Source organism: Monodelphis domestica, chromosome 5, assembly GCF_027887165.1.
Source record: "Monodelphis domestica isolate mMonDom1 chromosome 5, mMonDom1.pri, whole genome shotgun sequence".
In the NCBI taxonomy this organism is placed as follows: Eukaryota; Metazoa; Chordata; class Mammalia; order Didelphimorphia; family Didelphidae; genus Monodelphis; species Monodelphis domestica.
The window spans coordinates 73,961,999-73,971,300 of NC_077231.1; positions in this window are offsets into that span (position 1 = coordinate 73,961,999).

Here is a 9,302-nt window from a genome sequence, read left to right on the forward strand (position 1 = left end):
GCTGTGTGGGATGTAAGTTGAAAAATCTCCCTCAGCCAATAAGGGGTTCCTACTTGTCCCCCTCAATAAAAGATATGTCAAGTAGAGATGACAGCTTGTGATACCACCCGCTACATCATCTTAACAGCAGCCAGGATTTTGCCACAGTCAATTTTGTAAAAGGTCACCTATGAGTCAGTGCACATAACTCTCAGAGGATTCCAGTATATCTCTCCTGTATACCTTCACTCTTTCCAGCAGGGATCCTGCTATTCACTCCCTGGCATTTGCTTTAAAATAGGCTGCCAGCAATACATGGGGCCATGTGTTTTTGGACCATTTCGGTGATAGGCAGAAATGTTTCTTTGCTTCGCATGGAGGAAAGGGGAAGAAAAAGGAGCCCTGTTTGACTCACTGACTCATCTCCTTCATCAAAGTTGCCCCCCCCACCCTCATTAGTTGTCATCTCCATCCGGGATACTATGCTCCCAAATGTACATCTTCTCCCCTAAGTCGCATTCTCCATCCCCAGCAAATATATGATTTGGTGCTTGACCATAAGCTGACACAAGCCTTCAACAGAGCGTATGAAATATCCTTCATGGCCATAACGTAATGCTTCATGAATTCATAATAGCGCTTTAATGTCTAATCCCCTCACAGTGAATCATCAGCATTAAGAAACTTTTTTCTTTATTTTTTTTCAAATTCATTAAAAAAATAGCTCTTTGCTGCAGTCTTAGAAACCTATGATCAAATAGTCACTCAAAACAGCCTCTGGCAAAAAGATAATAGGTGAACGTGTATGTTGCAAAGGATTATGAGGATGGTGTGACTTCTCTGATATGTTTAGTGGCAGATGGTGGCACCTGGGAGCAGGGAGGGAAAGAGAGCAGAAGGAAGACACAAACTGGCCCATTTCTATTCATCCCACAGTTTTCTGCAGCAGGATGTACAGCAGTCACTCACCATAGATAATCACTGAGACTCAGCTCTAATGAGGGAAATGAAAGCTTGCCATTTTAGGTATTGTGTATTTTTTTTTTCAAATGAAGAGGGAAGGGGGAAGAAATTATCCTGTCATATAGCAAGCAAATCTTTCCCTTCTCTGGGGTGGGTAAAGGGAAAAATACTTTCTAGGAACTAGTCAGAATATAAGTGGATGGTGCATAATAGGCACTCAGTAAATGTTTTTGATAGATTGATATCACTTACTCTCTTTTTAATAACTAGCCTTTTTATAATGCTTTAAGGTTTGCTAAGCACTTTATGAACATTATTTCATCTTATCTTCAAAACAGCCCTTGAATTAGATACAATAATTATCTTTATTCTGGAAACTGAGATTAAGTAACTCCTAAAGGTCCCAAAGTAGAGTGTCTGAGGCCAATTTTGAATTCAGGGCTAACTGACTCTCAGTTCATCACTCTATCAACTGTACCATCTATATGTAATTTATCTTAAGTATCACCAATTAAATTTTCTTTGAGATTGTCCCTCTTTAACTTGAAATTCTCCTTTTAAAAATTATCTTTATTTCATTCCAAAAACAAATTTACACACAAGTTTTCCAGTTAGGTGATTCGTATTGTTTTCCTTCCCTCTTCCCTAACCCCACTCCTGGAGTTGACAAGCAAATCCACGGGGTTATATATGCACTATTACTCAAAATAAATTAATTTCTTCTTTAAGAGGACAAGTACACATAACTAAATTTCTTTTTCATTTCCAGGTTTTCTGGGCACATGACTATGGCAAGGGATGATAGGGCAATATTAGCAAAAGATGAGGAAGGCATTTAGCATGTTGGATGGTCAATTCAAATAAATTTAACAAGAATTTAATAAGCTTCTACTGTGTTTGAGGCATTATGCTGCTTTTGTCTTTGAAAATACAGAACTGTCCCTGACTTCAACGAGCTCACAGTCCAATAAGGAGAAATAATATATTTATATATAGAGAGAGAAATATGTATATAGAAATAATATATATGTAATATAATTACACATGAACAATTTTGTGTAGGATAAATTAGAAATACTCTCAGAAGAAAGGCTCTAAAGGGGACAGAGAAAAGGCTTCTTTCGAAGGGTGGAATTCTAGCTGAAATTTGAAGAAAGAATGATAATTCAAGAGGTAGAGATGAGCAAGGCATGGATATCAATCAATGACAATGCTCAGAAAAAGATGGACATGAGCTACCCAGGAGGAGCTGGCATAGCCAGGTGGTTACCTGTATTATAAGAGAAGAATTCCAGATTGATGAGATGACAGTTCCCTTTGTATAATTTAAAACAAATTATGCTATTTTTCCTCAGACACATTTCCTCTACATTTTGGTGCAGGTGGGAAGAGTTCTGAGCTTAGAGTCACCAGAACCTGAATTCAAACCTCACCTCTGAAGCTTATTAAGGACCCTCAAAAAGTCACCTAAATCCTCTGTGCTGCATTTTCCTCATGGAGAAAATGAGTGAGTAGGACTAGATGAGCTCTAAAATTAATTCCAATTCTAAAATCATAAACTTATGGTCTCTATTTTCCTTTATATATAACATGATGAATACAGGGAATAGTTTAAAGTTTGGCTGTATTAGTGAGGATGTCTAAACCTGAAGACTATTGTCTTATTTAAAAGGGAAACAGCTTGAATGATGCAAACAGCATTGAAATGGGATTCAGAAGATGTAAGTTTAATTTCCAGCTCTACCATTTACTATTAATCTATCTATGGACCAATTAATTAACCTCCCTAGTTCTCAGTTTTTCCTCATTTACAAAATGAGGTCCGGAAGTATATGATCTTTGCTTTCCTTTTTTTCTTCCATATGTTTTGTTTTATTTATTACTTTAAAATATTTTTTCTAGGTTACATGATTTGTGTTTTCTCCTTTCCCTTTTGCCTCCCCCTTCCTGGAGCTGAGAAGTAATTTCACTGGTTTATACACATATTATCATTCAAAGCCTATTTCCATATTATTCATTTTTATAATAGAGTAATCTTTTAAAACCAAAACCCCAAATGACATACCCATATATATATATATATACATATATATATATATATATATATATATATATATACACAAGTAAGTAATAAATCATATGTTTTTCTTCTGCATTTCTACTCCCACAGTTCTTCCTCTTGATGGGGAGAGCAATCTTTCTCATAATTCCCTCAGGATTGTCCTGGATCATTGCATTGCTCTCAGTAGCAATATAAATTTCATTTGATTGTCCCACTATGTTTCAGTTACTGTGTACAATGTTCTCCTGGTTCTGTTCATTTCACTCCACATCAGTTCATGGAGGTCTTTCCACTTCTTATAGAAATCGAGCAATTCATCATTCCTTATAGCCCAAAAGTATTCCATCACCATCAGATACCACAATTTGTTTATCCATCCCCAATCAAAGGACAACCCTTCATTTTCCAATATTTTTGCCACCACAAAGAGCACAGCTAAAAATATTTTTATACAAACATTTTTTAATTATCTCTTTGAAGTAGAAACCCAGTAGTGGTATGGCTGGATCAAAGGGATGGAGTCTTTTAAAATCTTTGGACATAATTCCAAATTGCCTTCCAGAATGGTTGGATCGATTCACAACTCCACCAATATTGCATTTATATCTCGATTTTGACACACACCCTCCAACATTTATTACTTTCCTTTACTGTCACATTTATTGTCAATCTGCTAGGTGTGAGGTGGTACCTCAGAGTTGTTTTGAATCTTTGCTTTCCTTTTCAGTTATACTTCTTTTCTATATCTTGTTGCATAATTGAAATTGGAGGAAAATTTGGATTTGAATATTCCCAATGAAGTACCCAAGACCATGAATAAATGGGGGTGGCGTGAGGCCAAATCATTTTCTAGAAAGATCACTAAACTCAGTTATGGATCTTGAACCCAAAGACTCATAGACCTAGAACCAGAAAAGAATAAGGTCTAAGGAGGTTAAACAATATTTCTGAGATCACAAAGGTTTTAGGCATTTAAGGCAGAATTTGAACCCAGGTCTTCTGTCTCTAGAGAAAATGATCTTTTTACTGATCACAAAATGATCACATTTGAGCCTAAATTCTGTACCATAATCCCTATGTGACCCTGAACCTGAGTTACCTAAAGACTCTGGGACTCAGTTTCCTCATTTGTAAAATGCATCAGTTGGACTAGAATAATAATAAACATGTACAAATTATTTATACATTATACTATATTTTATTTTATAGTATGTTATATAAAAGATATGTTATATGTTTCATATATATGTTATATATTATTAAATATCATGCATAATATATCATATTATCAATTATGTATATATAAATTATAAATTAACTATTTCTTCCAGTTCTAATTGTATATTTCAGTGAACAAGTGACCTGCAAAGTCCCTTCCAACCCTGTATCTATTATCCTATATTTCTAAATTACAAAACAGAGTGGGAGTGGAGTTACTTATAAGAATATATCATTAGGGATGTACATATATCCCCTTTCAAGGGGGCATATTAGATTTGTACTTTTACAATGTTATACATTATTCAGATTTTAATTCAGCAATGCTTATGGTTTCACATGCAAGATAAAATGAGAAAATGAAACAATCAGCCTGGTAATCTGCAGATATAATTACAGGCAGGAATGTAATAGGTATGCAGGGCTAGGTGGAAACCTACTTATAAAAATTTAAAAAGGTTTGAGGAATTAAACAATCTTGTCTAAATACCCTGGATAATTACTGAACTCTCCAACTCACTTTGCCTGTATAGACTCACAGAGACTATGTATAGATTTAGTCATGTTTTGATATTCTGAAATGTTTTCTCCATAGGTGTGGGGGGTGGAGAGAAGAAGGTTAATTTTAAATGAGTTGAGAGCGGACACTAAAACTGTTTTGCCATCTGATGCACCCAAGCAAGACAAATCTGGAATCCAGCTTTGAACCACGATGTGCTATCTTCATTCCAGCTATTAATTCAAGTGTTAAGTACATGCATGCAGAATGAATTATAATTATTAGTTGCTGGAAAGAAGCATACCTTTCTAGAATGAACCTATCATAATTACACCAGAGCCAGAAAGCAGCTCAATATTCTTGCTTTATGACACATTCTCTATCATATCAATCAGTTATGGGGGTGAGGATACATAGCATTGACTGCAATGCCTCCTACTGCAATTCAGTAACAAGCAAAAATAGACAGATTGAATAATTTTGGTAATCAGCCAATTGGGAGGCCTGAAGGGAAAGTAAGTTTACCTCTGATTGGAAAAATTAGAATTCTGGAATAGCTTCAAAGCCACCTTCCTGATTTCTTTCTAACCTTTACAGTTTTCCCTGTAATCTGGAGATTGATAACAGACACAGAACTCCCCATTATTCAGGATATTAACAATATAGCACTCTCCTCTGGAATCATTCTATCAGCCTCTACTCAAATTGGCAAATTGGCATCCCAAGGATAGCACTCGTGAGGGTAAGGGATACTTGTAGTATCATCACTCTTGATTTCTCATTTGATGGGATTCCTCCTTCCCCTTTACCCCATATCAAATATATAGCTGAAATCAATTGATTTTTATAGAAGGGAATTTGCTGGGGAAGTATAGTAAGGATAGAATTAATAACCTTTCTCTCTTCAACATGTTCCCAGGAAAAAAATGAGGGGAGAATACAAACTTAAAACATAGAGGCATAGTGAAGCTTATGCATAAAGAACCCATTAGACCAACAGGTACCTTATGTCTCCTTTACTCCCTTTGTAGAGTATCCATCAAGACCACCAGTTTCCTTAGGGACATAGTGTCAAATGAACAGAAAGCTCCACTGATTAACTGGGGACGGTCTGGTTGCTTGTCTGCTGTACTGAGACCCCATCACAATTCCCACTAGACCTTGTGGTCTCTGCTACTGACTACCATTTGCCAAAGGGACCTCCGATGGCTCTTATGATGTATAAAAATGTGCACAGTCAGAATTTCATCTTTAATATTCATTCATTTATGTTCAGGAAAGAGAAAAAAATAAAAGGGCTCAGAAAGCAGTGGTACTATCCTTTAATGGACACATTATAGCCACATGGAAGATAAGGTTTTCTGCTTTTTCCCCCAATAAGTAGCTTCTTCTTGATAGTTCCTCACTTGACAACTTGAAGAGGAAAGATTGAAAAGTCATCCTCTGGAAACTGTTAAATGTAGTTTCAAGTCTCACTCCTCAGTCAGTTGAAAGGCTTTTCTTGACCATGATGACCCTCAATCATTCAGAGAAGGAGTTGGGTTCACTAAGCATCCATGTTTCTGATTCAAGTAAGGCAGAGAAGATTTTTATGCTCTGTTTAAACTACCAGGAAGGACTGAGACCTCACTGGTCAGCTCCTATACTGTGATACACTGTGATATTTTTTCAGCATTCCTTTATCATTCAAAATATGTGCGTAATCAATAAGAAAAGGATCCAGGACAACTCCAAAAGACTCATGGAAAAAAAAAAAGGTTCATTGATTTAGAAAGAACAGATAGTCTAAAAGTAAATTGAAACATAACATTCTTTATTTCCTTCATGAATTTTCTCTAATGAAAGCAATATGTGTTGTCTTTCACAACATGACAAACATGGAAATATTGCTTTCATTAGATAAAATTCATTATATTATATCATATATTATATGATAATATATGCACAACCAATACTGTATTACTTGCCTTCTTGGGGAGGAGAGAGAACATGGATTGCAAAATATCAGAAAACGAATATTAAGAAATTATATTGACATATAATCTGGAAAAGATTAAAAATTAAAAGTGTGTATGTATGCATATACATATATATTCATATATGCATACTTTTTAAACATTCACTAAACTTTGGGAAGGCTTTCATGGCTAGTAAGTATATCAGTTACCTAGGATTCAATTCAAGGGTCAATTCATTTCAAGCATATGTAGCATGCATTTTCATTAATTTATTATGCAATTCAATGAAATACTTATACGTATGGATGTTTTGATTACATTTCCTTTCTCTACTTCTATCTTTGAATTACATTTTTATATTCATCCTCTAGAAGTTCATATATTCCCAAGTGAAATCAGATTAACCAAGTACATGTAGAGCCCCATCAATCATAAACCGCCTTTATGCTAGACACTATTTTAGGTATTAGGGATATGAAAACAAAACCAAAAAGAACAGAACAAACAAAAACCCTAGAAATCCCTGCCCTCAAAGAGGTTACATTCTGTCAGGGGAGATAACAAGTAAACATTTAAGTAAATACAGAATAAACATATGCAAAATAAATGAAATAATTTGTGGGAGAGTCATTAATAAATGGAGTAAGGAAAGCACTGAACATTTCAGTACATTTCATCGCTTGTTAGTGTGGCAGAGTTATGAATGACTGATTTAATATATGTTGATTATCATATTGCAAGAACAAAAAATACTTTATATAAACTAATAAGTATTGTAGCATCAGCAAATCATGAAAGGACAAGACAAAATAGATAATCCTCTCCAAAGCTGCCTTCTTCCACACTCCTGACTTCCAGTCTCTCAAGTGTCCTATAGATTTGAATCTGATGATTACTGGCTATGTGACCTCATCTAAGTCATGGATACTCTCTGGATCTTAGTTTTATCCTCTGTAAAATAAAGAGATTGAATTAGAGGAACTCTAAGGTTCCTTTCAGTTCAAAAGACATTCTATGATGTAAGCTTTTCCTAGTAATGCACTCTTCAGTGAATTACTTAACCTGAGAATTCTAAGTTTGCTCATTTTATTATTTCATATGTTGTGTTATTTGTGAGATCATTATTGGCAAAATTTCAGATGTTATAAAACAAATAAAGCTTTTTTCTTTATCCTTCATTTTCTCTTAAAGTATATAACTAATGAGTATTTTTGTTATTAATTATAGCAAACTCTTTTGAGCATGACAATTTGCTTTCAAGTCAATGAACCTGTGTTTAAAATATGGCTTGAATATTTACAACATATGCAATGTTGGGTAAGTCCTGTCACCTCTAATAGACTTCAGATCCCTCATTTGTAAAATAAAGGGATTAGACTAACTGACTTCCTAGATCTAGTTGTAGGACAATTAGAGAGCCTCTTCACTTACTTTTTTGGCAACTATTTCATAAGTAAAATGAAAGTATAGACTAAATTATCACTATTATTGCTTTAAGCTTCATGAACTATGGTTCTACATTTTCTTAAAAATGTTTTCCTTCAATAAAAATTGGGCAGAACTTAGTAGATGCTTCCATTACATTACCTTATATAAATTATTTGCCCTCATCATCACCATTATCATTTCTAGCATGTATATAGATGTTAAAGTTTTACAAGGTATTTATGTATATTAAGTTGATATTTCATTGATGGTAAATTAATTCTAATTAAAATATTATTGAATATAACCCTTTCAGGGAAGTTTACAGCCATTTTAAAAAGTTTTTTTAGGAGTTTAAATTATTTGCCCAGAGTCCCACAACCAATATGTGTTAGATTTGGAACTTGAACCCAGATCCTCCTGGTTATGTAGCTGCCCTTCTTGCCACTATACCACAGTTCCTTTAATAAAGTAATTTAAAAAATCTTTTTCCAGGCAAGTCTAAGCAGTCCTGGCAATTTTGCTACTGCAATAGCTCTTCCATTGGTTCATTCTGACATATTCTCTCATTACACCTTTATCTGTACTGATACAATAAGGATCTTATCTGGTCTCAGGCTCCACAGCCATATACATGCTGTCTAAACAAATTTTCTAAATCTCTTGGATGTCTTATAATTCAATCTTGTCCCTACTCAAAAACAATAAAGGAGAACCAAGAGAACATTGTACACAATAATAGCAACAATGTACAATGATCAACTGTGAATGATAACTATTATCAACAATCTAAAACAATGCCAAGGGATTCATAACAAAAAAGACTGTCCACCATCACAGAAGGATCTGATGGAGTCTGAATGCAGATTCATACCATTCTTCACTTTATTTAATTCCTGAAGTTTTCTTTAGTGTAAGTGATATGTCTTCTTTCACAGTATGATGAACTTTGAAATATGTTATAACAACACATGTACAACTAATATCACATTTCCTGCCATCTTGTGGGCAAGGAGGGAGGAAAAGAACATGGATTGCAAAATGTCAGAAGATGATTATCAAAACTGTATCTACATCTAATCTGGGAAAATGTAGAATTAAAAAAATAATGGTTTCTTATTGCCCACAGATCAAAATCCATACTTCAACATCTGGAATACAGTTACCTCCATGATACGGCCCCAAACTATCTTCCTAA